Below are 9,077 nucleotides of genomic sequence, written 5' to 3' on the forward strand. Positions count from 1 at the left end.
ACATCTCAAGGACGATCAGTGGAAACAGGATGTACTGTACCTGAGCTCAATTTTGAGTCTCTGGATTTTATTATTAATACATTTGCAAAAATGTCTAAAAACCTGTTTTCACTTTCATTGTGGGCATTCGTGTGTAGATTGATGAGGGGGGGGGAAAATGATTTAATCAATTTTAGAATAAGGCTGTAACGTAACAAAATGTGGAAAAAGTCAAGGTGTCTGAATACTTTCCAAAATGCATTGTAAAACCACAAGAAGCTATTCTTTTTCTGCACCAACCTTGACAGGATAGTGCTTACCAACGTACCATGCCGACATAGCCATTTTACCTTGATAGGGGAGCAGATAGTAATACACGTTAGTAATAAATAGAGATAGTAATAAATCAAAGTTTATTTGTCACGTGCGCAGAATACAACAGTTGTAGACCTTACAGTGAAATGCTTACTTACAGGCTCTAACCAATAGTGCAAAAAAGGTATTAGGTGAACAATAGGTAAGTAAGAAATAAAAACAACAGTGAAAAGACAGTGAAAAACAGTAGCGAGTCTGGGTACTCGGACTCGCTAGTAGTCCGGGTAGCCATTTGATTACCTGTTCAGGAGTCTTATGGCTTGGGGGTAAAAACTGTTGAGAAGCCTTTTTGTCCTAGACTTTGCACTCCGGTAATACATTCTATTATACATGAATCGACAGACATAGCAAAGGGGGGATACCTAGTCAGTTCCACAACTGAAAGCATTCAACTGAAATGTGTCTAACACATTTAACCCAACCCCTCTGAATCAGAGAGTTGTGGGGTGCTGCCATAATCAACATCCAGGGACCAGTAGTCATTGAGGGTTAATTTGCCTTGCTCAAGGGCAGAGCGGCAGATTTTTCCACRTTGCCAGCTCTGGGATTTGAACCAGTGACCTTTCAGTGTTCACGCTTAACCGCTAGGCTACCTGCCACCTACCAGTCAATTATAACTTTACATCAATGCTACTACAGTAATTTAAAATAGTCATTCCGAATAGTCATTGCAATCAAACCTCCATATATTTGAACAAATCTATTTAAAAGGTACATTTTATTGATTGAATGTTTCCAGTTGGGAACACCGCATGAGAAAGGATTCTGTTAGGCATTTATACATTTTCACTTAGTGAGCCATCCAGAGGAGCCATCAGCTGCTGCAGCATTCTATTTCCGCGTTCCCTTTAAATTGCGCATAGCCTACGTAGTAGAGTGAAGGTGTGTTCCAGGAAGTGTAACGGGACACGGCCAGTGGACGCAGCCCCAGCCATACATCAGTGGCGTATTCATTAAGATTCTGTTGCAAKACGTTTTTTAAACGGAAGAAAACGGAACTAAATGGGGAGGGACCTATCTGAGTTTGTCCAATTCAAACTAACGTTTTCGTTGCTAAACGCAACTGTTTGCAACTGTTTGGACTAATGATTACACCCCACGACTGTTTGCATGCATAAGCATTTACTAAAAACAAACCGGATTTTTACATGACATGGGGGGCTACCACTGACTATCAGAATCCATGATGGAGCCTCAAGAGGAGAAGCCCATTATATACACAATGGAGAACAAGCCGATTGTGACATGTGAGTGTTTTGTTGGTGGGATGATGTTGCAGTCGTTTTATTCAGCCGGACAGCTGTTTGTAGCGAGGTTTGTGAGTTTGACACTGAGCTCAGGCAAGGCAGCTAGTTGCGGCCGCATATCAGTGGCCTTAAAAGAATGGMCTGGCTTTGTAACGTCAGCACCATTTCTTGCAGGACAGTGACCGTCGCCGCTTGACAAATTGAAAACGTTACTTGAAKCATATCACCGTTTCTTTCCTTATCATTTTATGATGAGATATGCATTAGACTACGCTACTATATCAGCTAKTGTAGACAGATAATATTTGCTGTCCTCCTTACGCCACAGCTCGTGATGCAGTTTCATCAACCTGCTGTCATCATGCAAAACTGCACCTGCTTCAGACTGGATACATAACACCTAGCTTAGCCGGGGGCTAAGTCTTTAGGCTATATACAGACAGTGGCTACAGTGTGAGCAGTGGTGTAAAAATACTTTAAAGTAGTACTTAAGTCGTTTTTTTTTGTATCTGTACTTTACTATTTATATGTTTCACAACTTGTACTTTTACGTCACTACATTCCTAAAGAAAATAKTGTACTTTTTACTCCATACATTTTCCCTGTCACCCAAAAGTACTTGTTAAATTTTTGAATGCTTAGCAGGACAGAAAAATGGTCCACGTACATCCCTGGTCATCTCTACTGCCTCTAATCTGGCGGACTCACTAAACACAAATGCTTCGTTTGTAAATTATATGGAAGTGTTGAAGCGTGCCCCTGGTTATCCGTAAATACGTTTTTAAAAAACAAACTAGAAAATCGTGGCGTCGGGTTTGCATTCAAAGCAATTTGAAATGATTTATACTTTTAATTTTTTCAATTACATTTACTTTTTTTTTTTTTTTTTTTTCACCTTTATTTAAACCAGGTAGGCTACGTTGGAGAAAGTTCTCATTTGCAACTTTTTAATCTGAGGTATATTTGTTGTGTGTGGTGTGTGTGTGTGTTGTGTGTGTGTGTGTGTGTGTGTGTGTGTGTGTGTGTGTGTGTGTGTGGTGTGTGTGTGTGTGTGTGGTGTGTTGGGAGAAACTCCTCTGTTGGCCTTTCAAGTGAGCTTCTCAAAAAGTTATTTTAAAAAGGTTTGACCCTATTGGTGGTCTTGACAGCTCCGGCCTGCCAGTCACTGGACCACCCTGACCGGTCAACAAGCTCTCACAGTCACGTCAGAATTAGGTTAAAAAATGTTTCTCAAAGGTGTTCCAAACATCAAATGTCAAACTGTTTAAGGTTAAGTTTCAGGCATTAACTCTGAAATCGTAAGGTTTTGGGATAGACTTAAAACAAACATCTCAAAAAACAACTTTCTATCACTGGATTCGAAACATGCAACTTTTGGCGCCGGACAAAGACTCCCATCCACTATCCCCGTCCGTAAGGACCTTGCAAAACTGCAACCTATTTTAAGGTAACAGCGCTCACTGTTGCCACGTAATCTCCCAACGCCCATCTAACATGGATGTACGTCGAATACTGATTTGTATCACAGGTGACCTGGCTGGGCTGGTAGCCTATGGGCTTAATATACCATACTTCTATTAGCCCGATTTTAAACTCAACTCTGCAATTTATTGTGCAGCGACTAGTGTGGAGCTCCGACGTCACATAAAATTGCGTAGAAAAAAATAATAATATWAAAAAACGACTGATTGTTTTGTGTAATTGCGTGCTATTCTCTGGGTGCTGAAAATCAGTCGTTCTTGATTAGAAAACGTAATTTTATAAGACGTCGGAGCTCTYGTKCYCCGCCACTAGTCGCCGCARYTCTCCATCATAAATCATTGAGTTTAGTCAGCTATACTACTGGCAGCCTATAGGTTTCCTAWWCTTKATTTGAGGGATGAATGGATGAGGAAGTCCGGTGACATCAAAATTCATAGGTGCTATGAACGTCGGGTGATGGATCGATACACTTAGCACATTTTATCTTAGAAATTGGGTTCTGTTATTGATCAGTCTTTATTCTCATTGTGGAAAGCGTTTTATCTTTGGCTACTAAATGCGGTGGTTCTCTATGTGGGAATTCAGACAAGGGCTGTTGTCTTTGGCGGGTCAAGGGCCTGTGGTCTCTTTGCGGGGGAATACCATCCAGGGATGATTTCTCATCGGGCGGTCATACTTACAGAGGGGAGTCGTTTATCTCTGGGGGAAATAAGCGGATGGTGTCTATTTTGCGGTGAAGGACGCATTAAAAAGGGCTGTTTATTGTGGGAATAAAAGGATCGTTCTTACTCTGGGGACATAAGGCTATGTATTTCTCTGGGGGACCATATTAAGGGCGTGTGATTATCTGTGGGACCAATGAGACCCAAAAGGGCTGTTCATGCCTTGGGGGGGGTCATAAAGGGCTGTCTTTGGGGGGACTAAAGGTGTTTTTGGGACATAGAGGGTGTGTTCCTCGTTGTGGGGGCCGCACCCCTATATACTAGGGCTGTGTTAGTGGGGGGAACATATACAGGGCCTGTTTCTCCATAAGGCGCGGATCGAATAGACCAGGCCTGTTCTCTCTTGGGGGACCATACAGGGGCTGTTCTCTTCTGGGGGACCACTACCAGGGCTTTCTTTCTCTGTGGGGACATACCAGGGCTGTTCTCTCTGTGGGGACATACCAGGGCTGTTCTCTCTGGGGCTCATCAGGGCTGTTCTCTCGGGGGACATACCAGGGCTGTTCTCTCTGGGGGGACATACCAGGGCTGTTCTCTCTCTGGGGGGACCATCAGGCTGTTCTCTCTGGGGGACCATACCAGGGCTGTTCTCTCTCTGTGGGACCATACCAGGGCTTTTGTTTCTCTCTTGGGGACCATACCCAAGGGCTGTTCTCTCGTGTGGGTACCAATACCAGGCTGCTGCTTCTCCTTCTTTGTGCGGACCATCACCAGGGCTGTTCTCTGCTGTGGACCCATACCTCCAGGATGTTTTCCCTCTCTGGGGGTACCACACCACGGTGCTCGTCTCTCTGGGGGCATACGGTGTTTCTGGCGGGACCCATACCAGGGTCTTGCTTCTCCCGCTCTGGCTGGCCGGTGACCCATACAGCGGCTTTCGTTCTCTCCTGTGGGACTCATCACCCAGGTGCTCCCCTTGTTCTCTCTCTCGTCGAGCGGCGGACTCCACATACCAGGCGGCTGTTCCCTCTTCGTGGACACTCATTCACCAGGGTCTTTCGTATCATCCCCCTCTTCTCAGGGTGGCTGATCCTCAAGACTACCAGGGCTGTTCTCCTCTGGGGGACCCATACCCTCACTAGGGCTGTTTCTTCTCCCTCTCCACTGGGAGCGCCCCACTTACCAAGCGCTCCTGTCTTTCTTCCTTGGGGGATCACCAGAATACCACGGTGCTGCTTCTCCCTTCCTGATGTGTCGGATTCCACTACCATGCGGCTTGTTCTCATCTGGTCGGTGACCCATACCAGGGGTGTTCTCTCTTCTCGTTCGGGACTCATTATCCCTACGGAGCTGTTCATCCTCTTCGCGGGGGACCCATACCAGGGCTGTTCTCTCCTCTGTGGGTACCATTACCAGGGCGTTTCTCTCTCATGGGGCGACATTACTCAAGGCGGTTCTCTTCTCTCGGCTGCGCATCCATAAGGGTTGTCTCTCCTCCTGCTGCGGGGGCCATACCAAGGGCTCTGCTTTTCCCCCCTCTGTGCGGGACACCATTACCTCACGGGCTGTTCGTTCTGGGGTACCTTAAACTTAACTAGGGCTGTTCTCTCTGGGGGTACCCCGATACCATGGGCTGTTCCATCTGTCCGGGCGCCGACCATACTAGGCCGCCCTGTTCTTCCCCTGGGGGGACCAAATTACCCTTAATGGGCCCTCTTTCTCATTGCGGGACCAATACTCAAGCTGGCTCGCTTCTCCTCTCTGGGGGACACCAGTACAGGGCTGCCCCTCTTCTCTCGGGGCATCCCCATAATCCCAGCCGTTCCCTCTTCTCTCTAGTGGGGTCCATCACATGGCCATGCCTGTTCTTTCTGGGGGTGCGCATACTAGGGCCTGTTCTCTCTTGTGGGACCATACCAAGGGCTGTTCCTCTGGCGGGGAGAGACCATACCAGGGAGCTTGCTCTCTCTCTCTGTGCGGGGCCAGTTATACCAGGGTTGTTCCCACGTCTTGGGAAAGCGAACCAAGTGGCAGAGGGATGTTCTCACTTCTTCTGGGGGGACAGACACCGTCGGCGCTGCCTTCTCCTCTCGGCGGACCCACTCACCAGGGCTGTTCTCTCTAGGGGGCACCCATACCAGGGCTGTCTCTGTCGGGGACATATCTAGACGCTGTTCTTCTGGGAGGACGCCACTACCAAGGGACTAGTGTAGCAATCTTCCAACGTACTGTTTAAGAGCGCAGACGAGACAGGAGTTGACACCCTAAAGCAGAGCTATACAGCGTTGGTCTCTGAACAGCCCTATTTACAAGGGCAAAGTCTCAGCTTTATGGTGCAGCACAGCCTTACAGCATTTGTATGATTGAAAGGTCAATTAGATTTGAAGTCCAATGGGTGTTTGCCTGTGACAGACACACAAAACAGCAGCAATAGAAGCCTCACAAGGGACGTACTACATTCTCCCAGTGCATGTGTACCACAAGTGTGTTAGAATATTCCCACAGCTTCATTATGTCAAGCCATGTTCTGTTTCTTAGTCCTGAATGCCCAGCAGTGGGCTTTGCTTTGCTGTTGTCTAAGTAACAACAGAATGCTGTACTGAGACACAGAATTTGTTTTCTGGAGTCTGGGGGATGGGGTAACTCCCTGTCATATCAACCGTTTGAACCACACAGGAAACAGGTTGTTCTCTGGTGGAAGCCTGGTGGGGGATGGGTACACCTCTGTCCAATATCACACCTTTAACCACACACGAGACAGTTGGTTCTGGGAGTCTGGGTGGGGGGAATGGGGGTTTATCACTCCTGTCATATCAACCTTTAAACCACACAGGAACAGAGTTGGTTCTGGGAGTCTGGTGGGGGATGGGGTACCAATCCTGTACATATCAAACCTTTAACCACACAAAGGAAAGGTTGTTTCTGGGAGTCTGGTGGGGAGATGGGGTACTCCTGTCATATCAACCTTTAACCACACAAGGAAAGGTTGGTTTGGGAGTCTGGTGGGGATGGGGTACCTCTGTCATACCAACCTTTAACACACAAGGAAGGTTGGTTCTGGGAGTCTGGTGGGGATGGGGGTACCCCCTGTCATAACTTAACCACACAAGGAAGGTTGGTGTCGGGGAGTCTGGTGGGGGATGGGGTAACCCCCTGTCATATCAAACCTTTAACCACAACAAGGAAAGGTTGGTTCTGGGAGTCTGGTGGGGGATGGGGTACCCGTCATATCAACTTTTAACCACACAGGAACAGGTTTGGTTCTGGGGTCTGGTGGGGGATGGGTAACCCCCTGTCATATTCAACCTTTAACCACACCGGAACTAGGTTGGTTCTGGGAGTCCTGGTGGGGATGGGGTACCTCCTGTCATATCAACCTTTAACCACACAAGGAAGGTTGGTTCTCTGGAGTCTGGTGGGGGGAGGGTACCTCCTGTCATATCATCTTTAACGCACACAAGAAGGTTGGACGTGTCTGGTAAAACCCAGGGCAGAGGGGTGATAGCCAGCAGGGCTTATTGAGTCTGTAGCTGGATCATAGGCCAGGGCTATTCAATCCAGTCCTGAAGTTCAACTGGCTATTTTAAATGAACATATAATCCCGTGTTGACAGGTGCTTATTGGGTATCAGTTCTCCTCATTCTCTCTCTTCCTTCCCTCACTCTCTTTCCTCCTTCCTTCCTTTCCTCCCTCCTCTTCCCTAATCTCCCCCCTCTCTCCACAAGGTGCTGGGGACCAGGCCTTGTTCACTTCTCTCTACACCCCATTGGCCCAGCAGCTTCCCAGGGAACCAATGGAGTGGAGGAGGTGAGTGCTGACAAGATGTGCCTGGAAGTAATTGGTCTAATCGAAACAGTTTTTTTGTTGTTGTTGGTACTGCTGAATGACTTTGTCGACTAAATGTTGGCTTTCTGGTCTATGCTAGATAAGAGCATCTCGGTGTATAAGCATTATAATATATAAACTCCTTTATAGAACGTCTATATCATAATATTTTTTTCGTTGATCTCAGGTCGTATGGACGAGCACCAAGGATGATCCATTTAGAGGCCAACTTTGTCCAGTTCAAAGAGGAACTCCTCCCTAAAGAGGGAAACAAAGCCCTCCTCACTTTCCCCTACCTCCATATCTACTGGACAGACTGCTGTGTACGTGGTGCTGTGCCCGTTTTACTGTAAACACACACACACACACACACATTCTTGTACCGCTAACCTTGTGGGGACACACAATTCAGTCTCATTCAAAATCCTATTTTCCCTAACCCTTTAACCCTAACCCCAAAACCTAACCCTAAAATTAACCCCAGCTGCTAACCCTTAATTTAATTCTAACCCTAACTCTAACCTTAACCCTAAACCCCCTAGAAATAGTATTTGACCTCGTGGGGACTAACAAAAGTTCCCACATTGGCTCAAATTTTAGTTTTGTTTATTATTCTTGTGGGGATTTGAAACTGCTGTAACACCACACAACACACACAGGCAATTTTACCCACACAACAACACACGCATGGGGCACCTGTTTCCTGGTCGTTCAGCCACACACACACACACACAGACGGCATCCGCATGAAACTGGAGCGGACAGCTCAGGGCCCTATTCTTAACCAGCTGACCTGCTCCTTATTGCCTTCCCCTTGGCTTGGTTTTCGCTGGTACATTTTTCACCTCAAATTGAACTTCTCTATCATTCGCTACCCCTACCTATGGGTAAGTGAGGCCGTCGGGGCATGTAAGCCTTCAGATATGAGGGATTTGATCCAGAAAGGTGGATTAGTCAGTATGATTACATGCGCAGTGGACAGAGGAGCAAGGGAGTAGAGGAGATGACGGGCTGAGAGAGAAGAGGACAAGAGCAGCGAAAATGGTAAGGAAAAGTGGCTGTGTGTAGTATGACCAGGCTGTGTTCTTCCATAAATATTGGCCACGTATTTTTTGTGTAATATGTCTGCCGCTAGGAGGAATTATCACTCATACCAAACTAATATGTCCTTGCTCTTCTTCCTTCCTTCCTTCCTTCCTCGTGTCCTTCCTTCTCTTCGCTTTCCGTTCCTTTGCTTTCTCTGTCTTGCCCCCCTCCTAATCGCAGTGTGCTCAAATCCTGGCTTGGCCCTCCGCTCGACGCACACTTAATGATTTTTATGTTCGATGGTAGATCGATGGAATAGTGAGAGAACTTCCCTAGCAATGTATGGATGTACTGGAGGGCCCGTTGTCTCTATCGTATTTCACCAAAGGAAGTAGTCCGTCGCAGGGTCGACTCGTGACCTTAAGTGAGGGTACAAGTAGAGGAGTACCAGATGGCCACAGTTCCTTTTTTGTTGTAGAAG

General features: G+C 47.0%; 1 pseudogene; it reads left to right on the top strand.

Annotated features, from left to right (window-relative positions):
• The first annotated feature begins 1,322 nt into the window (after positions 1-1,322).
• LOC112070750 (trafficking protein particle complex subunit 10-like) overlaps positions 1,323-9,077 on the top strand; it is a 32,154-nt pseudogene continuing 24,399 nt past the window's right edge.

Source organism: Salvelinus sp. IW2-2015, unplaced genomic scaffold, assembly GCF_002910315.2.
Source record: "Salvelinus sp. IW2-2015 unplaced genomic scaffold, ASM291031v2 Un_scaffold1415, whole genome shotgun sequence".
In the NCBI taxonomy this organism is placed as follows: domain Eukaryota; kingdom Metazoa; phylum Chordata; class Actinopteri; order Salmoniformes; family Salmonidae; genus Salvelinus; species Salvelinus sp. IW2-2015.